The sequence below is a fragment of the Protopterus annectens genome, chromosome 3.part0 (assembly GCF_019279795.1).
Source record: "Protopterus annectens isolate FY-2018-M chromosome 3.part0, PAN1.0, whole genome shotgun sequence".
Lineage (NCBI taxonomy): Eukaryota > Metazoa > Chordata > Ceratodontiformes > Protopteridae > Protopterus > Protopterus annectens.
Window position 1 is genome coordinate 207401491 of NC_056731.1, and position 26667 is coordinate 207428157.

The window sequence follows — 26667 nt, forward strand, 5'->3', positions numbered from 1 at the left end:
TGACATCAGAAAGTACTTCGATGTGTTATATCACCTGACTAAGTGTATGTTATCCATCAAATAAAAGGACATGGGCACCCTGTACCCTCCCCTCAGTAGCCCAATCAATATGTACAGTGGCCCTTTTGTGATGTACATCACAGGACACCTGCAACAACTGTAGAGTCTGCAAATGTACAGCACAAAGATAATACCAGGCCTTACACATGCCCTGTATGGACAGACTCCTAGAACTCCAATGAATCCTTGTATCATACTGTCTATGTAGGTGCAACCACTGCTTGAGTTACACAGCCATATCTCACCAAACTGGATCAGGATTGCTACATCTGAAGATACCAATCTGTCCACACAACATGCCCCAGATACCTCAAGCACACATCCATGATCCAAAGGACAAGCTTGTAGGATAGGTTCACAACCCAGACACTGTCCATGATATGGAATATAAATCACATACATGTGAAGTAATGCACATCACTGGCCATCCACAGTACACATCTGGATGAATGGATGGAGAATACAAATAACCACCCCTGGGGATCACTCCAGTGAGTATACTCATTAGCCACACTGGGGACTACTATTTTCATGTGGCCTGATGCCAAGGTATTTCCTTGGGCAGGCCTTGTAGAGTCTTCATGGCCATTCACCTACTACACACCTATGAAGCTATGAACCAATAGATCTCAGTACTGCCAAACATGTGTGTGTGTGTGTGTGTGTGTGTGTGTGTGTGTGTGTGTGTGTGTGTGTGTGTGTGTGTGTGTGTGTGTGTGTCTGAGTGTGTGTGTATAATAATCTCAGTGTGTTTGTTTGATGAATATCTCATGGGGGTGTGGTTATTAGCAAACATAGGTGTGTGAAAACCACCACACTTACCATTCTCCACTCTGAAACAGATGTTGTCAGTCACCATAAACCTATATACAACCCTCAGTCCTATAATCTGCAAGGCATATGCAATCAATGTTGTACAGACCTTTGAAATTCATGCAGATACAGCTGTACCTTGCCTACGACATGGTTGATGTGTTACCACACTGTCATACCCCTTGGTCTTGCTCCAGGGCCACATCCTGGTGACAAACAGAGGTCTAGAACACAAATGGGATACAGCATGTGAGACCACATTCAGCCACCATTAAGAATAGCAATAATGCATCATGGCTTGAACTGTGTACACACTCTGATGTGTAACCCTTACAAATGCCAGATGACAGCACCCTACATAACTTTATCTACATACAATTTATTAAGTTCACCTTGTGCATCAGACCCATATCTGCATGCCCCTGCATCAATGTTTTGGATGTCAAGGATCTGGCACAGGTTTCATCATATGCACAGGGTGCTGTGTGATTTTGCCAGAGCCCTAGGCTGCACCATTTGGTTGACAGTATGGGTGTGCATTTGGGGTATGGGAATGGCATGGCCTGTGCAGGTGTGGTGCATGTGTGTGGAGATGAGTTTATTGTGATTGTGTGTGTGTGTGTGTGTGTGTGTGTGTGTGTGTGTGTGTGTGTGTGTGTGCTCGCACACAGACATGCCATGTGGCTGCCCTACACTGATGTTTTCTGGACAGCTGTGGCCTGTACATGGCAGGGTGTACACTTCACTGTCTCCAGCCAAGGACACGGGAACTAGATCTGCCAAGGGTATCACGGGCACCACCACTGACAAGGCTGGAAAGGCTGGAGATAGTACTGCTCCCTGATGGTGATGCATGTCTGCTGGATTCGTGACCCTGTTGGGACCATCCATGAACCACGTGTCCGTGGCCTGCCATATCTTGGCATGGACATCACACCACCCTCACTAGTGCTGGTGTTGCCATACAGGACCATGATGGTGGATAGCCACATACACACCCAGATGATTGTGGTTCTGAGATATCTTCACGTGGCTGCTGCCTACCATCTGCTATACATTCAAGCACAGATACTCCATGGTGGAGGAGTGCCATGACCTGGCCCCACCATCAGTCAGCGATCTCATTGCCCTTACATATGGCTGCAATGAGTCAAATCATCACGGGCACCAGCGAGATGTTCTTCCACCAACCTGTGCACTTGTCTGGTGTCATGTTCATTACATGCTTATGCATTCATTACAGACTGAAACATGCACCTGGTTACTGCAGCAGTGGCACTTCTAACATGGGCTGGACTTTCAGCCATTCTCCTCCGAGGACCATTGCATGCCTGCCTGTGTGGGATCTCGCCAGTACTCTGACTATGGCCAGTGCCTGGGAGCTCACTTGCCATAGTCACCACACTTGCATGTTCTGTGCCAGCACCCAGCTGTCCTTCTATTGTGGCCACTGGTTATGGGGAATGGGTGGGCATTGTGACTGTGTGCAGGGATGGGGTTGATATATGTGGGATGCCAACCATTGACACAGCTGCAACCTCTGACAACCCCACCAGTACCTAACTATGGGTATCATCATGGTCAGAGGTGCCAAACAATGTAATATCACTTACCCAGCAGGAGGGACTGTGACCAACATGGCAACCTGTGAGAAAAAGACAAAATATGCACATTACTATTGGCACTATAAAGTTTGGTGGCACTCTCACACACTCAGTCACATACACACATGAGATGCCCCAGAGACATTCCACAGACCTCACATTAAGCAACAGATGACAGTCATGACACACACTCAGACCAAAACAGACACACTCCAGACTGGCCCTCAACATCATGCAATGCATACCTTTCAACTTATCGTAACTACAAATTTACACCACTCGGATATGTGAATGTTTTTATTTGGTGGTGAGCCTTCACCTACAATACACTTCACCTATGTAAACATTACTGCTGTTCACCTGTATAGCACTGTGGCCAAACCTACAGAACATACCTACCAACTGTACAGAGTTTCCAGGAATATCTACATATGTCGTTCATCTTTCCTGTCTGCTGATCATACCTCCTATGTATGTTTGATACATTACTGGTAGATCCAGTGGATTGGTGAACCTACTTAATGTCACACTGTGATATGAAGATGGCATAACCTGCAGTATGTGCATGTGAAAACAAGGTCAGTTACTGAAGCAACTTCCCAGTCTTACAGTGGATATAGTGACTGTACAAACCTTTTTAATGTGCAATGATTTTGTGACAGATCACATGAGACACCAGTGATATTGCCATAACATTTCTACCATTTCATATGACATATAACCTGTGCACTCCAAATGAAGAACCTACACATCAGGTAGGGTTCACATATCATATGGGTGCACACCTGTAAACTGATACTTTGGTAAAGCACCTGTTCATCTCATTGCAGCATTCAGTACTTTTGGGAATGTGTGTATCATCATGACACATCTTGACATGCCAATGTCTGCACACTCTCCCTTACAGAACACCTTCAAATCTGTCAGAGTGCAAAGCCATCCCCTGTGCACAGTGCTTGTCAGGTCACCACAGAGATTGTGTATTGCATTCAGGTGTGGACTCAGGCTTGGCCACTGGAGACTGTTGATTGTGTTCTTGTGAAGCCATCCTTTTGTCCAGTTGATGTAAGGTGTGGGCCATTGTTGTGTGCAATGTTGACATACCTCCCCATACACAAGTATGTGGCAAACACCAGAAGGATTATAGTCAAAAGGGACTGGTGTTTGAAACTGGTCATAATACACTCCAAATCGGCTACAGCCTCAGTTCTATGTTGTGAACAGCAAACCTAAAGCAGGACACTAATTAGCCTGCTTCACGGTGTGGGTAATGTGCTTCTGCTGTTGTGCAGTGGATTTATATGGCCAAAATAACATTACCAAATTATGGACAAAGATAGTTTAACATTGGTCTCATAACAATTTAATACATTTACACCCATGCTTTTTGAAAAGCTGGTGTATTGTTGTCCAGAAGTTACCCAGGTCTGGATGTTGTTTGTTATGAGGAACAGCTGCCATCTTCCAAACACACCATATAACCAAGACATGTGAAGACCAAATAAGATTGTTGTCACATGTAGTACACACACAGTACTTGCCAGAGATGTCTGTCACTCCTTTTGTGTTACTGTATGGCTCCTGGCAGCCTCCCTGGACATTGTTGGTGTTGTATCTTCCAGATACATGTAGGGATGTCCACTTCTTCATAATGTCACTGTTGCACCATATCTGGAACACCTTTTGATGACTATCTGCACTGTGTTCCATGGCATATGCAATGCTGTGGGTATGTTTTTGTAGCCTTCTTCAGTCTGATACCTTTCTAACATGTGATCCCTTTGCAGCATGTTAAGCATGTGAACTATGACTTTTGCTGTAGCAGAGAACTGAGGGTCTATGTTGGGATATCCCTGGTATGTGAGCTGAGTGTTATTTGCAGTTGATCCAAGAGTCTGTAATTGATGGCAGGTGTGTATACAATATGATGTACTCCTGTGATTTTGTCACATGGTGCTGAACCACAGTATGAGCTTCATCCTGTGCACACATATGCATCTGGTTTCTTGGACAATTTCCATGTCACATACTTGTCCACTAACAGATTTGTTTGTCAATTGCATTGTACAGATTATAGGTCACAGGAAAGGCTGGATATGTTTGGTCTTCTGTGTTGTGCTCACATTATCATATATCAGAAATACCTGGCATTTTAACAGGTGTGTACACCATTCATATAATATACGTATAACAGCAATGTCTACAATATGTCCCTACTCCTGGCCCCTTGTCCCTGCATTTTGCCAATCTTTATCCAGATGCCCTGCAATGACAGGTTTGTGAGGTAGGTATGCTACAGATATATGACATCACATGCAAATAGGCCCCTGTGATATCCACTATGATATTAGGCAGTGAACCCCACTACAGGTGATCATGCAGATATTGCCAGATGGCTGTGTGTAACACCTTAACATGCCTGGGGTAGTGGTGAGCCAAAACAGTAAGATCTCATACTCACCAGCTTCAGGCTGCTGTACCTCAAGGGACCTAGGTAGTAGGGAGGGAGACATATTGTTAGCTGATTCACAATATGCATTGGTCCACAATTAATGCTAAATTTATGCATAGGTACAGTATTAACTGTTATATTACACAATGTGCTGTCCTTCACCATAGATGTGCACTTGTGTGTATAACTAAAGCCATCCACTGATTTCAATAATTTATCTATTTTACAGTTTGTTTACCAGGATAGTCTATTGGTCCAAGAAGAGACTGCTTTCAATGGAGTCCAGTGGAGATAATCTCCATGAACAACAATATAATATGAAGACAATGCATTTCTGTTATGCAATGGTATTGAAGAATGATGGTATTACATAACATTATAAAAATCTATTGCAGTGAAAATATGGTTACAAATGTAAAAGGTAAAATTACACACATATATGTCAACTAGAATAAGAAAACCCCATTGCTGAATATTTCTGTTACATTTGTTAGAATGTGGAATAACACAGGGCTGACATTACAGTTTTACATGAAATCTCAGCATAGATATAGTAGGATGAGTGATAAGAGGTGAAATTGTTGAATCTAAGAAGGGTGGGACAATAACAAAAATGGAAAGAAAGTAGAGCAAGAGCATGAGTAAATGAGACAAATTAAGGTAGTAGTAGTCAGATAAGGTCAGTATGATGAAGAGAAGATAGAACTAAAGGGGAAAAACAGGTGAGCCATGTGTGATGAGAGCAGGAACATTCCCAGAGGCTTTTGAGATGGGAATGAAGCAGGGTCTTAAAGGTAGAGCGGTTGCCTGTAGTACCAATAGGAGTGGGCAGGGATTTCCAGAGGTGAGCTAGGGAAAAGGATAGTATGTGTCTACCTGGAGGATGAGCAGGCTTGTGCAGTTAATGAAAATTCTGGTTATTGGTTCTTAGAAGTCTGTTGGGTATCTGCATTTTGAAGGAGGATGCAAGAGAGGGGTAGCTGGAGGGATTACAGATGAGTTTATGGGTATGTGTTAAGTGGATTGTAGGTCAGATGGTTGGTATATTCAAGCAAATTTAGTCTGTTGAGGGCATTGCAGTGGTGGTATTTGGATTTATAGCTGGTAGCAAACTTACACATTTTCTCATAACAGGAGGATAGCTTTGTTTTTAGAGAAGACCGAGGGTTGGCAAGAAGTGGGGCACCATAAAGGAGACAATGAATGAGGAAGGTGTTAGACATACCATTTTAGTAGTGGGAGTGATATAGTGGTTATGGTGGTAGTATTTTTCCCTGACATATGCATCTCAAGACTCTATAGAACACAGTTGTAATGCAATCTCAGGACATTGATGTGCACTTTTGGCTTACCTGGATGCTCCTTGCCTGTCACCTGGGTACCACCCACCTCCATGACTGAAAGTTCTACTGTAGATCTTCTTGTGGCGGCTACCCCAAGGATGGCCAGGAGCTCCTCCATTGCTGTAAGAGGTGGCTGTGTAGTTGGCCCCCACCAGTAGTGGAACAGTCCCTCATTACAGCAGCAGCCTGTTGCCAGGCATGCCAAATCAGGTCAGTTGCTCTATGACGTACCTGATCGTATGTGCAGCCATGGTGGCCCAAGTTGTTCACACTTTGGACAATTTCATCCCACAATGCAGTCCACTCCTGCTGGTTTTGGTGACCCCAGACCGTAAAGGATGGCATAGTTCTGCAGGATGGCCTCAGTTATGGCTGAAGTCTCCTGCTTATTGTAGTCCGGCTGCCTCGGCAAAGCACCTGGAAGACATAGACAGCGAAACACATCACAGATCCTCAAATATTGCATAGACTTCTTTACAGAGACAGCACATGACTAATTATCAACAGTATACACTATATACAAACACATGAGGCGCAACACTGTATGAACATGCATTGTACTCCATTCTATTCTATCCACTCTATTGTTCCAGACTGTCCATGTTTATTGCCCATATTTCTGGTCTGTTGCACAGTATCATTTTATTCCTTTCTGTGGTAAATCACTGTGATCACGTGGGGATTTCTGTCAGTATATGATGACATACATTACAGTTATAAAACTGACATCCTTCTGAACATGTATGCTGACACACACCCTGTTCCTGTAGCAACATTCTACATTTATACCTGCAGGACATACATTGTGTCCCTAGAGCTGGTCCACCCCCCCCCCATTTGCAGCCTTTGTCCAGATTTGTTGCAGTTAGGGGTGGGAGGGTATGCTTCTGGGTATGACTCCAGTACATGTTATGTGCATATATATATATATATATATATATATATATATATATATATATATATATATATATATATATATATATATTATGTAGGTTCATATGTGTGTACTAGGCTAATGGCCCCAGAGCCTTCACAAGCCTAGCTCATAGTATTACCCTGGCATCGTGCCACACGACCTTAGTTCCCAGTGCCTCTGTCAGGTAAAGCCACTGGAGTGATCCCCGGGGTGAATGTTATATTTCCCATCCACTCATCAAGATTTCTCTGGAAGAGGGTCAGTGAGGCCCTCAGCTTGACATGTATGGGAAGTTTATTCCATAGCATGGGCAGTCTGTGGGTTATGAGCTTGTCCCTCCTGCATGTTCTTTTATTTGTGGCAATGAGGCTGAGGTCTCTGGAGCGTTTAGGGTGGAGGGATTGTGATTTTTTTAGATGTAGCATTTCTAACAGAGCTGGGTCCGACATGGCTTTGTAAGTCAAGCAGAAATTACCTCTAAGTAGGAGATATGAGACAGAGAATAGTTGGAGATTTTTGAGTCTGTCCATATAGGACATGTGTTTAAGGCCCAAGATCCTCTTTGTGAGGTATTTTTGTGGCCTCTCCAGTTGTTGTAGGTGCCTAGTGAGTTTCATGTGAAATGGGGCATTGTACTCGATGACTGGCCTGAGGGAAGAAGAGAGGGAGACAATGACCTCTTTCTTCCTGGATACAAACCCCTTAGCAATGAGATGTGCCACATACAAGGACTTTCTGACCACAGTGGCAATGTGGTGGTTAAAAGAGAGGTTGCTGTCAACCTGTGTTCCCAGACCTCTTATGATGCCTTCTGTGTTCAGTGGACTACCATCGATGTGGTAATTCATGGGAACTCATTTTTTCCCAAAGGGGATGATGATATATTTTTTTGGCATTGAGCTTAAGGCCATGGTTCTGACACTAGTCATTGGTCTCAGTGAGACCTTTCTGTAGGATGTCAGCATCACTTGAGTTAATTATAGCTCCCAACTTGCAATCATCTTCACATTTTGTTAGCAGGAGTCCATTCTTATTGGTCTGGACTTCAGATAAGTAGATACCAAACAGCAGAGGGCCCAGGACCGAGCCCGGTGGGACTCCACTCGTGACTGGTAGACAGTCTGAGTTGGAGTCAGCTACTTTCACACTATGGGTTCCATCTGTAAGCCAATTTGCGACCCACCTAGTGATATAGGGGTTGATGCCTAGCTTAGTGAGTTTTTCTATGATTCCTGAGTGGGTAATGGTATCAAAGGCCCTGGCCAGATCAAAGTAGGCTGTATGAACCACCTTGCCTTCATCCACAGCTCGGGTGACTGACTCAAAGAAGTTGACCAGGTTGAGCAGGTATGATCTACCTTCACAAAGCCAAACTGTGTGGGATCCAGAGACTAGCGGTTCCCTATAGCTTTGTTTATTAGGTCCATGATAATGCATTCCATAGCTTGTATATCAGACTTGTCAGGCTAATGGTCCGATAGTTCCCAGGGTCTGTAGTCACTCCTCCTTTGTAGAGAGGGATGACTGTAGTAGTGCACCATTCAGTAGGGACAAAGCCTGAGGTGAGGCTGTGATTGAACAGGGCACGCAGGTGAGGTGCCAGTTCACTCTGTGGTTCATGTAGAACACATCTAGGGATATTGTCAGGTCCCATAGAAGCTGTATTCATGGCCTATATGTATATGTATGTGGATGCATATATATATATATATATATATATATATATATATATATATATATATTTATATATATATATATATATATATATATATATATATATATATATATATATATATATATATATATATATATATATATATATATATATATATATATATATATATATATATATATATATATATATATATATATATATATATATATATATATATATATATATATATATATGTGTACCTAGATATATATTTATATATATGTATACATTATGTTAATATATATTTATCTATATATATATATATATATATATATATATATATATATATATTTGTTTACATATATGACTACTGATATATCCGTATATTACATTTTTGATATCTGTACATATATATTATTTTATGATATATATACATATTCTATATGTCTTATTTTGTATGTACAGCTACATATATCTGATGCATATACTTTTCATTTAACATGACTGGTTCCACAGTATTTTATACCTGTCTTGAATGATATATTAAAAAAAAAACATTCAGTAGTACAGCTCAGATGGAGTAGTGGTACATTGCCCTGACTATGGTGTAAATGGTCCTGAGTTCAAGAGTAGGTAGGCTGACTATTTTTTTTGCCTGTCAAATCAGTCTCTGATGGTGACAGGGTGATTAAAGCAGATTTAAGCAGTTGTAAGCAGGTTTGTGTGGGTTTGCACAGTGGTAAGCAATGCTAACTTCAGGTTAACTATGCCCATACAGAGTTAGCCTTAAAAAGTGCATAATCTGTTTAGGCATCGCTTAGCACTGCACAAATACGTGCAACTCTGCTTACTGCGGCTTAAAACAGCTGACTCCTGCTTACTCCCACGCTAATTTCTTTAAAAGAAAAGAAAAAAGGGGTGATAGGAAAGTGGTGACAAAGGAGGCATGGAGAGGGAAAGACAATAGAGAAAATAGCTAGAGATGTTTTGGACAGGTGTAGTGAAGGTCCATAGCTGTCCATTTCTTCTACAGTAACAGCTGTGCATAGGACTACCAAATTTTTTTGGGGGGTACAGATTGCCTTTTTTTTTTTAGGGTGAGAGTGGGACGTTGGGGAAGGATAGTAGGTATATTTGGGGAGGTAAGTTGGGTAGAAAGACAGACAAGATGGCATACAGGGGTGGTATATGACACGTGTGGGGGTAAACACCTTAGACAGGGTGAGGTGTTCAGAATTCGGAAGCCTCCAAATAGTAACAGTGAGACTGAGGTCCCCACCCATGGGCAGTCACCACTGCACCTTCATGGCCCCAAAGGGGGCTGTGCTGGTGGCTATGCAGGAGAGGCAGGCTGACCCTCTAATTGTGCCATGTGGTCTTCAAGCAGGCATAGCAGATCTCTCATTTCTCTATGGAGCTCCCTCCGCACCAGTCCCCAGACCTGGCTTCTGGTGACAGTATCCTGCTCTCGCCTGTGCCTGGGAGGGATGAGCCCCATCCTCTGAGGCGGTTCTACCCAAAGGTGGTGAGCATGTCCCGGGGTGAGTCCCAGACATACTGGAACACCACGTTATGGCCAGATGAGGTGGGAGAGGTGAGTCTACTGTAACAGAACTTCCCAAACGTATTGTTGCAGTTTTAGAACATATGTGGGTTACTAATAGTCAACACAATCCAAGATTAGTTATTACAGCTTGCATAGATATTCCCATTAACCCAAAACAACAGATTTGGAACAGTTGCATAACAAACAGAACACATGCATATATGGAACCACAGTGGCCATTACAATGGCATGCAGGTTACATTGATAGCAACGGGCCACCAATGATAGTATTTCAACATGGAAGAGTAATAGAAACACATTTCAATATTTGTTGAACAATAAGACACATGTCCCAACAGTAGGCTTGGAGTAAAACATAGCCATTGATTTGTGTGTTTAGATCAATGTTACAGATATGGTGGGGAGAAGAGAGAGAGATGTCAATTAAGTTGTATATCCTTGCAGTACTCACAACTTTAATGATCATTACTCTAATCATTACTATACAGGTAGTATTACAATAACCTATTTCCTTGGTTTGGGCAGTGGTATGTCTGTATAAAGTGTATAATTCAATCTTCTTGTAGTAGAAATTATGCATACAGATTACTACCACTCCCAGGAGTTGACCCATGGCTGTGTCTGCTAAAAAGTACAACAATTTGTGTTTCATCAGAGTGAGCTATTGAGAAACAACTGTTTCTTTTTTCAATGTTTTCTAATTCTCCCTCGGTTGTACAATCTGACCTTGTAATTAAAACATGTTTATACAGACATTCCTAGTTATATTTTTGATATTGCACAGTGTGGAAAAAGTGGTTAACACAACATTACTATTCAGATATCAGATCTTGGTGAATGCAACATTTCATGCCATACAATACCAGAGTAAACACAAACAAGTCAGGATTTATAACTCTGTTTCCAGGCAGTTACAGTTTTATTTAAATATGACCTATATGGGACTATTACTGGCATATTGTCCAGTTTATTCAGTACAAATCATATACATTTTTATACTGGCAGGTGACATTCTTCTCCTTTATATTTATTTGGTGTGACTACTACAAGCAGGATTGTTACTCACCAGCCTTATGATGCAGCCTTTGCAACCTACTGGCATGGGCTTCCTGATTCGCAGCCCGCTCAGATGGAGCTATAATGAAAATAAAGAAACATTTAGGCATACCTATCCATGACATACACAGGCTGGACTTTGGTAAACAGTTATTGCTATGAGTAGTTACACACTGCTGGGACATCACCCCTCTGTCTTGCTTCTTGGACCCACTGTTCCAATACCTCCCTCTTCCTTCATTTCAAGTCAGCATAGTGGTGCCAGATCTGCTCACCAGTCCGAGGGATACCAGTGGCACTGGTGAGATCACAGGTGAGACTTTATCAGGCTTCTGCTTTGTATTGTGAGCCCTGGTACTGGTCCTGCAGCAGTCTCACATCACATTTTTCTACCAGGAGTCCTACCATAACCTTGGACTCATGTATGCCTCACTGGTACTCCCAAAAGCACATGCCCTCCTGCTATACTACCTACAGTGGAGAGCTACAACCAGTTATGAGCTGTATTCACACCTGCAAGATTTAAATATGGCCAAGACCATTTTGAATATGCTGAGCTAAGCTAAGCTGCAGGCAAACCTGCTTAGCTAAGGTTGGTAGTGCTTAAAGGATCAGATTCAGCACTGCTTACCAATGGGCAAATCCACTTAACTGGGCTACTCATTGCTTAGCATTCATATTTGCATAATGCTTATACCTCGTCAGCATAGTTGTGCAATGCTGAACATTGCTTATGTTTTATTTTATTGGACTACTACCTGTATGGGATTAACTCATGATTCAATACATATTATAAATTTGTTTACCTTCCCTGACATCCCCCAATGTGCTTTCATTACATTTATTCTTGTGTGACTGTACTGTATGGGGCACTTGTGTTTATATGGGGATTTCACTACTTTATTACACTGACACCTCACATCTGGCCCTAATACACTACTCTGCTTGAGAAATATAAATCACTTCCTACATAAATATACAAATAAATTAAAATTGTAATGATTACACATACAAAATGGAAATGGTTTGGGTGAGGCTTGAATTGTGAATCACTACATGCAAGGCATATGCTTTAACCACTGCACTATTGCACTAACGTTTCTGTTTGATGTCTATTGTTATTTAACTTATCTTGCCATTTCATCTGGGTTAAGTATAGCTAAGCAGCAGGCACACCTGCGCAGCTATGCTTAAACTTTATTGCACATGTTAAAAAAATAAATTTGTCGCATTTTTAACTTTGTACCCTTCAGAATATCCATGATAATGCTAAACCTGTTATTTATTCAACTTTCTAAGTCTGTAATAACAATGTTTAAAAGCTGACCCTATTTTTGGGACTTTGTCCCACTTTTATTTATTGCTTTTTCTAGATTTCTTACTCTAAGAGGTTGGAAGGTATGGTAGGGACAATTGTCCCTTATGGCTTTGTCCAGATTTCTTAGCCTGATGGGCTGCAGATGTTGTGAGCATTCTCACACTATTTAAATTGCCGTACGGCAATTCTGGTGTGCAGGGGGGCATGTGTATTGTGAGACCACTGCTCTCAGACACATCCCCTGCACTCGTACACAGAACTGTGTCCGTTTTACAGCACAGCAGCACGCCTTCATGAACATGCATTGTGCGCTGCCGTGCTGTATGGAAATGATCCTTTCCATGCAGGAATAAGCTATTCCTGCATGGAAGCTTGCTAAATCCTGGGGAATGACATTGGAAACCTTCAGGCACTGGACTCAATAGATTTTGGTTTTATTAAAGGCAGGTCATATCCACTAAGTCTGGTGGAACAAGGCAATGGATGAGGGCAAAATAGTGCTTACTGCTTACTTTGACATAGCTAAGGCATTCAATACAGTACAATACTTGGACTTTGTAAACAAACGTATAGAATTAGGCATAAATCCCTGTGTAACCCAATGGATAGTCATGTGGCTCACAGCTTGGACCCAGGAAATTAGGACTGTAGAGAACACTTCCAAAAAGAGGTCAGTCACCAGTGGAGTCCCCCATGGCTGTGTGCTGGGTCGTCTACTCATTGGCATCAATTTTTTGGACCTCAAGGCCAAAGTCAAGGGCTTCTGACTTACTAAGTTTGCAAATGATCACAGGCTGGGAACACTCATAGAAACCTCCTAGATACAAATATTTTACACTAAGGTCTAACACAGACAAATGACTGGTGTCAAAGCCACAGTTTAAAACTCAATGCCAAGAAATGCATAATAGTACTTTTTTGGGAAGTTAGACATGCTTGGAAACTACTTCATCAATAAAACACCCCTAAAGTAGACCCAGTAGTCAGGAATTTATGGACTAATATAGATATTTACCTGGCTTTCAAGCAATATATGTCTAAAAAAGTAAGAAAATTATTATTTGTCACTCAACTTAAAAGTAAGAGCATTGCAACTAGGCCCTGGTAAGTCATAGTGCCACTCTACCCAGCCCTCATCAATATCATCATTAAGTATGATGCTCTCTTCAGTTTGTACCTGGCTAGGCACATGCAACAAATGGAACATCCACAGAGGTTCTTCACAAAAAGAATACAGAACATAAATGCAAAACCCTATGCAGATCAACTCAAAGCCCTATCCCTATACTCTGTTTCCTACAGACTGCTGTGAGGTGATTTATGCCTAGTATAGAACGTATCCTTGGATCCCACCCTGATGAACATTTTGCATATTTTTCAAAACAAACAGCATCAGAACTGCTAGAGCCAAGGATTTAAACTTTACTTGCAATTTAAATAAGACATGTTGGAGGGACAGTAGAGTATCTCATAGAATTCCCATTCTCTGGAATAGTCTTCTCATCAGTGTTATGCAGAGCCCTTCCCTAACCCTATTCAAGAGTAAACTGGATCAGTGGATGGGAAATTGGAAATTCACTCCTGGTGCACCAATGTCTCTGATGGACAGAGGAAGCAATTAAATCATTGCCTAACTAACATAAAATCCTTAAAACATCCTCTAAGGCAAAAGAGCCCATGGAATACATTTGGGTTGCATTGCTAGGCTTATAAAGACCCTAATGGTTGTTAGTCTAGTACATACCTATTAGCCTATGATAATTCTCTAGTACTCTTTGATAATCCCAATCATTCCCAGAGCTGGATGCCTCTAAATGCCCTATATACTAGAATAAGGTAGCATCTTAAACATCTGTTAGAATGACTGTACAAGTTCAGATAGTTTAATCATTTATATTCCATAGTACTTTTTTCAATTTTACCCATGTTAGTTTTTCTTATAAGGTTCCCATACTATGGTTCCATATTCTTATTTCTGGCCTAGTTTGACTTGCAAAGAATGATTTCTGACTTTCTAGAATTTAAAGATATTTTTATATGGTCTATAATGTTATAACTATCTTTACCTAATTGTTCGGTATGATCACAAAAACTCAAAGCTTGGATACTCATATACCCACATCTTTAAATGAAAAGACAGCTTGCGTCTCTGTGTGATGTGTTAAATATTTATGCTTTACTATGTCTCCAACATCCCATATGCTTACTTTTTGATGTATTTATCAACATACTAGTCTCCTGTGCCAAAATGATTAATTTTGTCATGTTCATTTGAAGAACATACACACTCTGTAACAGATGTAATCGTTTTTCACATTTAAAGTTATCTGTATACAGACTATAGAACATGTTAGAATAAAAGACAGATTTGAAAGATACAGTCTAAAGAAGTATGGGTCCATAGAGCTGTGTGAGGCACCCTGCCTGTAATGTAAACTTCTTTCCAATTGCTGTATGATACTTGCCATGCCCTTGCTGAAAGTGATGCAGCTATCTATCTTATCAAGATTATATTAATACCTAGTTTTTCTAGTTTACTAATTAGTGTTTTGTATATGACTGTATAAAAGGCTATGCAAAGTATATTCATAGGATCATAGGATGTTACTAGGCTACTGGCCTTGAGGCCTTTTTAAGCCTTGCCAAGTATTTATCCCATGTTTAGACAAATCAGCACCTAATGCCCCTGTTCAGCATGGACACAGGTGGAATCCCAATGGTATATTTTCTGTTTCCCATCCAGTTATCCAGGTTGCACTTAAAAAGGGGTAAAGAGGTACTCTGCTTGATGTGGAGAGGGAGTCTATTCCATAGATAGGGAAGTCTCTGGGAAACAAATCTGTCCTTCCAATAAGTCTTGTTGATGTCACAGACCAGTTTGAGGCTGAGAATGCTGATTACTTGAGTGGAGCTTGACCTGCAGATATGCAGCAGTCCCATCAAGGTGGGGTCCGTGATCACCTTGTATGCCAGACAGAGGTCACCTCTGAGGAGTCTGTATGAAATTGAGTAGAGGGAGAGGGCTTTTAGCCTATCTGTGTATGGTAGATGTTTGAGGCCTTGGATTCTCCTGGTGAGGAACCTCTGTGGTCTCTCCAGCTGTTGTATGTGCTTTGCCAGATACATGCCAAAAGGGGCATTATACTAAAAAATGAGCCTTATAAGAGAAGAATACAGGGATGCTATGACCTCCTTGTCCCTGGATTAGATACCCTTACTTATGAGGTGGGCCATGTAGAAGGCTTTTGAACAATGGAAGCAACACGGTGGTCAAAAGTCAGGTTGCTATCAACCTGGGTGCCCAAATCCCTCACTACTGATTGTGTGCCTAGGATGTTGTTATTGATGTGATAATTTGTGGGGATGTCACTCTGTCCAAAGAGGAAGATGATGCATTTTGTGATATTCAGCTTGAGGCCATGCTTCTGACACCAGTCATTTGTCTGAGTAAGACCCTCTTGGAGGATGTCCACATCACTAGGGGAACTGATGACAACACCCAGCTTGCAGCCATCTGCAAACTTCCTCAGCTATAGCCCACTGGTTTTGGCCTGCACCTCAGAAAAGTATATCCCAAATAACAGAAGCCCCAAGACTGAACCCTCGGGTCCACCGCTTGTTATGGGTCTACTGCTTGTGGTGGCTTCCTCTATTTTGACTATGTGGGTTCTATCAGTGAGCCAGTTTGCTACCCATCTGGTAACATATGGATTGATGCCTAGTTGAGAGACTTTATCTATTATGCCCAAGCGTGGAATAGTGTCAACGGCTTTGGCCAGGTCAAGGTAAGCAGTATGCACCGTCTTCTCCTTGTCCATGGCTTTGGTGACTGTCTCAAAGAAGTCAAGCAAGTTTTAAAAGACATGAACTCCCCTTGACGAAGCCAAACTTTGTGGGATCAAGTGTTTGGAGGTTGTCAATATCTTTGTTAATGAGATCCATGATAATCATTTCCACGGCCTTGCAGATCAGGCTAGTTAGGCTGATGGGTCTATAATTTCCCAGATCGGTGGACACTCCACCTTTGTGTAAAGGGATGACAGTGGCTGTCCTCCACTCAGCTGAGATGAAGCCAGTACTCAGGCTTTGGTTGAATAGGGTGCCTAATGGTGCTGCAGGTTCCTGCCTGAGTTCATGTAGGATGCAGTCTGGGATGTTATCGAGTCCCATGAAGCCTGTATTTTTTTGCCTTTGATTGAAAGCAGTGATGACATGTTCCCAAGATATAAGAGGAAGGGGGCAGGTAATGGGATGTCCTGATTTACTCATGGGAGACAGAAGGGTAATGTTTTCACTGAATCTGTCAGCTAGCAAGTTTGCTATATCTACAGCATTTGTATATGTGGCATCCTTGACCACCAGTTCTGAACAGATCTGGGTGCTTCGTTTGAGGTTGCAGACATATGTGAAGAAAGCCTTATGATTACCTCTAGTAGATGTGGCCAATTTGGACTCAAAGTTTGTTTTGGAGGATTTCATGAGTGCTTTTATTTGCTTGTTCAGGCTAAGGAGACATTGCTTCCAACTGGGCACCTGCTCCTTCTTGGTCTTGGACAGTATTTTTTTCCTTTTGTTAAAGAGTTTATTGCAGATGCCTACCAGACAGGTTTACTCTTCCTTGCAGAGGATGATTTAGTCCTGTCGTGTATTCCTGATTCCATGCATCTATATAAATGCTCATATAGTGCTTTGGTGTAGTTTTGGATATCGGTGCTAGTTCCTACATAGGAGCAGGGGCTGTGAATCAGTTTATACCATCCCTCAGGAGGCTGTAATCAGCTTTGGAGAAGTTTTTATGTCTGATCCTAGCTAGAGGGGGGATGGGGGTGATGGTGACTTTGAAAGTGACCACTTTGTGGGTGGATATTACCAGGGAGGATGATACTATAGGGATGCTGCAGTGGTTACTCATGTTGGTTAATACCAAGTCCAAGATATTATCACCTCTTGTGTGGGAATCAACTAGCTTTTCCAAGGCATTTTCATTGACAAAATCAAGGAATCTCTGGGCATTTGTGTACTGGCATGAGTAGTTCATCCAATCTATGTTTGGAAAGTTAAAGTCACCCAGGATCAGGGTAAAGGGTTGAATTTTGATGGATTCAAACAGGTCCAAACAGGCAGACTGGGCATCTTAAGTCAGATTTGGGGGTCGATAGGTAGCTATGATATGAGTAGGGGTCTTGTCAATGGTTAACTGCACCTGGAGTGTCTCCTGTGCATCATACTGTTTGACCAGCCTGAAGGTGTGCATGTCTTTAATGTTTATTGAAACTCCACCTCATTTGGCTTTACTGCCCACAGTTTGGGGTCTGAATGTATGCTAGGATGAGTAACCAGGTAAGGCTGGAGTGCTCTCAATAGCTTTGAATCAGGTTTCTGCGACTGTACAGATGTCAGCATTTTCCAGGGTTAGGAATGCTTGCAATGAGTGCAGCTTCATGTTTAGATTCCTAGTGTTTAGCAGCATGACTTTTAATTTGTGTTTTGTTGAAATTTTTATGTTGGTAGTTTTAACCTCATCACTTTTCCTAAAAAAAGATACTATAGGGGAGGCAACAGCCTTTGCCAGAAGCCTGAAGCCCAGGTGAGAAAGATGCAGGCCATCTCTGGCAAAGAATCATGGTCTGTTGATCATATCTTCCCTGGCTGTCAGGTACTGGACCCCTGGAATGACACCAGAATCTAATCCCAGGATTCAGCAAGATCTGCACGGAATGCAGCAACAGTGCAGGAGCTGCTGGAGGCAATATGTCCACCAAAAGATCCAGGAACAAGCTCCCAGTATGTGCACGAGTGCTTCTGCACTATTCCTGCACGGACACAGATCCTGTATGCAAATTACCCCATTTGCAGGTGAAAAGCATACAAATGAGGTGAATTTGCGATTCAGGAAGCTGGCAGCTGGCCGTAAAGGATTAGTGCAGTCTGCAGAAATGTAATCGGTTAGTAACCGAGTACATTTCTGCAAACTACAAAACGGAGCCATGTTAGCTCCAAATAAAGGGTTATACAATGTGGAAAGCATGCCAATGGCCAAATATATGGCCAATGGCATGGAAAACAGTTGCAAAAAAAACAACCTTTATTTTTTTTAGCCAATTTCGGCTGTTTAAGCATAGGGCAGCGGCTTGCAAATGGGATCGGGCCGAAAAAAAAAAAACTTGAAATAAGAATTTTATACAAAATCACTATTTTGCCATTATACTCAATGGCAGGCAGAAGATAAAATGGCCAGTGAATAGTGGTTGCTAACGGGGATTTTGCCATTATACTCAATGGCAGGCAGAAGATAAAATGGCCAGTGAATAGTGGTTGCTAACGGGGAAGGCTCAGTGTCAGACTTGTAACTAGGCATTAGCAGGCAATCCTATGCAAATGAGGGGAATGATACTGAATCCCAGATCCCACCTCATGTCTAGCCTGCACCCAACTGTGTAGGTGCAGGAAAACCATGGTGCAAGCCTAAGAGCTAGCTGACATCATAAAGGGGTGTGTCAGGCATAATGTAAGCTTACTGGAGCCCTGTGGCTTGGGTATGCCCTTAGCTTAGCAGAGCTAAGCAAGGGTGTGTGTCTGAAGCTGCCAAGCACTCTTTACATTGCCTAAATGGGTTTGCGCACCACGCACCATGTTTTAAAGGGGGAAAAAAGTAAACCAGGAAATAGCAGCTCCATGCACATCTGAGCACTGTGTTTGTGCGGTGTGCCCCTGGGCTTAAACAGGAAGGCAATGGGAAGGGAAAACAGCAGTAAGAAGGTAATCAACGAGAACTAGCATAGCTGCCAGGTGAAATGTATCAGAATCAGCCAATTACACAGGCAGCAGCCCAGCCCAGCACACCACTATAAACTATGCAAACACCTTTCCCTCTGTTTTTTCCCACAAACTCTACACGACTGCTGTACATAAGTGGGGAAATTTTACCAAACAAAAGCAACAAAATGATAGGGGCTGCAGCAGCTATCATAAATCAACATGTGGAAGAGGCTGAGAGTGGTGAGGATGAGAATGCTGATGACCAACCCACAATGAGGAGAAGGAAAAGAGTGTACAGACCCAGGGTAACCTACCAGGGGCTACATGAGCCAGAGATAATGGAATGCTACAGGGTGGACAGGGACCACCTACTGCAAATTGTTGAGCTGTGCTGGCCACACCTCACACACAGAACCAACAGAGGAGAACCCATCCCAGTGGATACCAAGGTATGTGTAGGCCTAAAAATACTAGTCACAGGTACCTTCCAAAGGCCAACTGGAGATATCATGGGGATCTCACAGGCATCAGCATTCGGAGTACTCCACCAGTTTCTGGATGTCATGTCAGCACATGCCGGTGAGCACATATATTTCCACAACAGCTGTGAGGCGTTGACCAGCAATATGCGTCTCTTCCACCAAATAGCAGAATATCCTGAGTTAGTGGGTGCTATAGACTGCACGTTCATACACATCAAAGCACCATGCAGTGAGCGGGGTTAGGGTATACATCAACCGCAAGGGCTTCCCTTCCATAAACTGCCAGGTTGTGTGCGGTGCCCAGGGCATTATAATGAATGTGTGTGCTGGCTGCCTTGAAAGCTGTCACGACTCCCACATCTGGCATATGATGCAGCTGGATCAGAGATTTGACAATGGTGACATCCCTTATGGCCACCTAGTGGGGGATGCTGGTTACACACTGGAGCCATGGCTGGTGACACCCATCAGAAATGCACTCACACCCGAACAAGAATTCCATAATGAGGCACACGTACAGACCAGAATCATAATAGAGCATGTGTTTGGGATGCTCAAGTCACAGTTTCAGTGCCTAGACACATCCAGTCGAGCCTTGCAGTACTCACCAGCTACACGTACCCATATTGCCATCGTATGTGACATTTTACACAATATGATCCTGTGGAAACAGCTGCAGCAGGAACAGCATGGAGCAGGGCCTCACAGCCCCCCACCATTGCCAAGGCCTGCACAGGCACAGAGTGACTTGGAGGAGGAACAACCTGAGCCTTCCCCAGTAGGCAGAAGGAGGCATGCCCAGTATGCCCAGGCTGTGGCAAAGAGGCAACACATAGAACATACACTGACACTGTAGGAACCCAGGGAATGACACCTCTCTCTGACTCGCACATACAGTAAAAGGGATGCCAAACATGACGCTACCTATGCTTAATTATGTATAGGGAGTGTACTATGTGCATCCAACATAGTCAGCCCTCCAGCACCATCCTCAATACTGGCACATCCACAAGGTAAGTCACTCTTTCTATCAAATGCCGAATGGAGTAGTATGTGTTGTTACTTGTATCTATGGTATGGATGTGAGTATGCAAGGGAATCGGGTGGTTGAATGGAATGCCAGCAGATAGTAGACACCTATAGTGGCAGCATAAGATCTGTAACCAATAGTGGTGCCACCATAGTAGCCAGTACTAGACAAGGTGGCAAAACTCACTGCAGGAAATGTGGTGGGCCACGTGTGTCCATAAGACACACACACATGCCAGTCAAGGAGGCTCACATACCCAACAACAGTCTCAGCCAGCAGGACAGTTGTAGACAAACATAAACAAAGGCTGTTCTAAGGCCTCTGATTGATGGCTATGGAGAACATCCCCCCTCCAGACCTACACAGACAGACTACAACAGGTCAGGCAGTGGGATGTTAGTTCTGAAGGGTAAGACATCTGTAACTGAAATGTAAGTCAATCAAACATAAGACCTGTAGTGCACTGATATGCCACTAATCAGCATGATAGGTGAGAATACAGAATGAAATGGAGTACCTGAAATACCAGTATAGTCATAGCAAATGTGTACAAGTGTCAGGTGTGCCCCCCCAATCCTATGTAGAAATGTAGTAACATGCATGTGTACATATAATAGAGGAGCACAGATTACCTGAGCCGGCCAAAGTAGCAGGATAGATTGTAGCATGTGTACAATATGCAGGGTTACATGTGTTAGGTTGGTGTGTGTTGTATAGTGTGTGAGTGTGGTCAGTATGTAGGCATGGTGAGGTTTGTCCTGGTGGCCATTGGCCAGTACTGCCGATGACAGGGCCAAGTTCTTACAACTTCAGTGCCAAAAACAATGCATCCCAGCAAAACACATTCCAGCAGTAAGCCATAGTAAATGTTTGGAAGTAATATCTGTCACCATCTAAAAGATGGACATGGCATGAATGTGGGCCCAGACATAACAGTACACAGGGAAAGTACCCCAGACAGACAGTGTATAATATGTTACTGTCAAATGGACACCTTTGGAATTGTACATACAGGTCTGCAGCACATTAATTGGGTTTGTAGCAGGGAATACCAATGATGTCTGGCCAAACACTGGCAGACCACAAAGGTCACAGGTATGAAGTATTGAGAAACAGCTGATGTCCCTGCACAAGCCAGCATAAGTGGAATGTCCCATGGATATCTATCAGTCAGATGCAAGTAGTGTCTATAGCACACATGCACCCAGCTCACCTCACCATCACCCACAGGTACCTCTCTGGTCTTATCCCTGCTGTTGGGAATGAGTACAATATGACCCCACCTTTATATGCCAATAGCCAAAGAATGCAGCATACAGAACAGGTGTCCCATGCAGGTGTGTCCCTAGCTGTAAGCAGCACCCTGCCAGTATCCACACCACTGGATCAATAATGATAGAAAGTATTGGCTTTAACACCTTGCACACCTACCTTGTCACCCCAGGTGAATATAGTGGCTTGCAGTCCGGGATTGTAGGAGTGACACAATGCAACAGCCTGCTACTGCTAGCCTGCATCACTACCAAACGACCTACGGTCCTCTACTAAAGGTCTCTGTCTCACCCATACTGCCAATGTATGTTATGTCATGGACTCTCAAATAACAACATAAGACAGTCCACAGAACCCAAATGCAAGACCATGTGGACAAATCCCAGTAACATGTCCCACCATATCCTACTGCATGAACTGTGGACCAACATTGAATTACTGCTGGGATGAGGTGATATCTATAGGGAACTTATCAGATAATGTTTGCATAATGTTTGGAAGAAGATAGAATAATAGAGGAGAGGTAGGAGCATAGGCAGCATGGAGTGTGGGAAGTCCAAAACTCAGCCTTGTGCACATACTAACCCTGCTGGCAAACACAGAAATGGGTGGCCACAAACCTGCTTGCAAACCACAATGTGAAGTGGTAATGTCCAGAATTATGACCCCTGCCTCTGGGTAACCTGTGTGAATCTGTACAGCTGTGATGTATGGCCACAGCAGGATATGGCCATACTGTCATGTCGATGGATGTGCAAGCATGGGATCCTCAGCCACCACTGTACCAAGGTGCTGAACTATTTACACAGACCCAGCAGCAGCTTCCCCTCCAGAATGGCATGATTGTGCAAGAATATGTAGGCTGCAGACCACAACACTGGACACAGCTGCATTCACCCTGTGTTCCCCAGGACATTACTGCAAGCATGTATGTATACCTGACAGTACTTGATGACATAAAACATCGCAGTGTAAAAAAGTACACATGTCTGAATATCTCTGCTAACCCCAGGACCATGTAGCAAAAGCAGCACAGGCACAATTACCTACAGTAACCCACTATTCTTTGCCCATTTTGACCCCATATTGTCAAATGATCTACATATATGCCACAGAAACAGGTTTCTAGCTGTAAGTGTAGAACACAAAAGCCTGCACTGGAGTACAACCTACCTGGAATGGATTCATACATTCAATACAGAAGGTCATACTGGGCATGCTCCCACACTTTGTCTGGCAACAACAGCGGACTATACAAATCTGACAGTCACAGATTTTTGTACACACACTCCTCAGTACACACCAGTCATGCTTTGCACACACATTGGATAGGAATACACAGATATATCCAAGGTCAACACACTATAATAGGCCAAAATTACACATACGTAGATGTGTGAAAGAGAGTGACAGACAGTGACAAAGAGCTTCCCATCATAAGGCCTGAACCACCCAGCACATATCCAATTGGCTAAAACCACATGATGTGCAAATGTCAATCATTGTAGACATTTGCTTCTGGTATCCCTCAGGACTATAGTGTCTGTGGTGTTTGTGCTAACTGTGTAACATGACTGCACAAGTCAGTAGTCATCTAGCAGTTGAATACACATACCTGTAGAATATAAACCTGTGTGCACCTGAATGTTGTGTGTTTGCTTCCATATGAATGGGTTATGGCCAATGCACACACACTGCACTCCCCATTGCCCTACTATGGCAAGCCTGCTGATGTCTTTACCTCAAAATACATCTTTAGGAAAAGAGCAGTTCTATAAGCTTTGTGGTTCATGCTATAACTGCATAATGTTATAGTGTGATTTACAAGTTAGGTAGGAGGTCTAATCTCAGACATGGCAACTGTGTGTGTGATTGCCTGTGTAGGGATCAGTGCTTTTGAGGCCATTCACACTCACTACAATTTCAAATACCCTACTTTGGCAGGGCTGCTGATGTCATTCACTTTGAAATACACCTTTAGGGAATGAGTAGCCCAGGAATCTCTGTGGTGCATCCTATACCTGTGTAATGCTGTAGTGTTATGTAGTAGTTAGGTAAGAGGTCTAATCCCAGTCATGGCAACTCTGTGTGTGTGTGTGTGTGTGTGTGTGTGTGTGTGTGTGTGTGTGTGTGTGTGTGTGTGTGTGTGTGTGTGTGTGTGTGTGTAGGAATCAATGTTTTTGAGGCCATTCACACTCACTACAATTTCAAATGCCCTACATTGGCAGGGCTGCTGATGTCATTCACTTTGAAATACACCTTTGGGGAATGAGTAGCCCAGTAATCTCTGTGGTGCATCCTATACCTGTGTAATGCCGTAGTGTTATGTAGTAGTTAGGTAAGAGGTGTAATCCCAGACATGGCAACTGTGTGTGTGTGTGTGTGTGTGTGTGTATGTGTGCGTGTGTGTGTGTGTGTGTGTGTGTGTGTGTGTGTGTGTGTGTGTGTGTGTGTGTGTGTGTGTGTGTGTGTGTGTGTGTGTGTGTGTGTGTGTGTGTGTGTGTGTGTGTGTGTGTGTGTGTGTGTGTGTGTGTGTGTGTGTGTGTGTGTGTGTGTATGTTTGTGTCTGTGTAGGAATCAATGTTTTTGAGGCCATTCACACTCACTACAATTTCATATGCCCTACTTCGGCAAGCCTGCTGATGTCATTCACTTTGAAATACACTTTTGGCGAAGGAGAAGCCCAATAATCTCTCGGGTGCATCCTATAACTGCATAATACTGTAGTGTGATGTACTAGTTAGGTAGGAGTTCTATTACCGGACATGGCAACTGTAGAACTTTATGTGTGTTTATCTGTGTAGGGATCAATGCTTTTGAGGCCATTCACAGTCACTACAACTTCCATTGCCCTACTTTGGCAAGCCGGCTGATATCATTCACTTTGAAATATACCTTTGGAGAAAAAGTAGCCCAGTAATCTCTTTGGCATGTCCTATAACTGAGTAATGCTGTAGTGTGACATACTAGTTAGGTAGGAGTTCTATTCCCAGACATGGCAACTGTGAAACTCTGCATGTGTGTTTGGTTGCGTGTGTGTAGGGGTCAATATTTTTGTGGCCATTCACAGTCACTTGGCACACCTAAAAATGGAGAACATCGATATCTGTGCAGTAACAGAGACCTGATCCAAGGCTCCAGAGAGCACCCCTGCAATACCAGGTGCAGCTCTCACCACACCTGTTGGCCACCAAAGCATGACCAAAACAATAAAGGTGGAGGAGTGTCCATATTCACCAAGGATATTCACACCACCAGGCTACTTGCCCAACAGAATGTGTCTGAAATACCCCAGACACAACTAACATTAGGTCAGACTGCAATCTAAATTGTATAGCTTGTACAGATCCCCCACCATGCCCCAAGATTCTCACTGTAGCTTTTGAAACTTACTGGGAAATATTATGATACACCCAAATGCTCTAATAATGGATGACTTACACTACCCTGCCATTAACTGGGAAAAATACTTGTGAACCAACATGTGTGCCCAATGGTTCTTAGAAGTCATAATTCCCAATGTCCTGGATCAAGTAACTCATAGTTCCACCAGGGGCTCAAATATCCTAGACCTGGTCATTGCCAACATGGGAAATCAATGCTCCACACCTATGGTCGCCCCATCAGTGGAAGGGTCTGCCCATGAGCTAATCAACTTTAACATCCACATCCCTACCCCACACCCCAGTAAGGAAACCTATGTAACACACATCTCCAAAGCCGTCATGCCACACATGTTAGACGTGACTAACATCATGACACCCATGCAGATGAGAACTGAAAGGATGACTGCTGAATCTCACAGAAAGGCACTGTACAAGCACATCTACTCATGCATGAATCATACCATCCAATAAAGAACCAAGACACTCCCTACCAAGAAAAGGAAGCCAGTGCAGTGCCCCCTTGCCATAAACATACTGTACAACTAAAAGAATAAACTGTTGCAGAAACAGGGGAATTTCCAGGATCCAAAATACTCCCTTACCAACCACAGTAAGAAGCTGAGATCCCTCATAACATCCACCAAAGCTAGTTACGAACATAATATAGCCAAATATGCCAAAGACAACTGCAAGCCATTCCATAGCTATGTCAGGATTCTAAATGGCAATGCTCAGATCTGCTCTGAGCTACAACATGATGGTATTAAATATACTGCTCCCAAGGATATTGCTAATATCCTGGAAGACTGATTCTGTGCCAACTGCAACCCCTTCCCACCCCCCGAAAGGGCCCATCTCAACACTGAAAGATTACCAGATTCTGGTAATAATGGCCACATAGGTAAAAAACACACTCTCCAGAGCTAAAACAAAGCAGCCATGAAACCAGTCAACA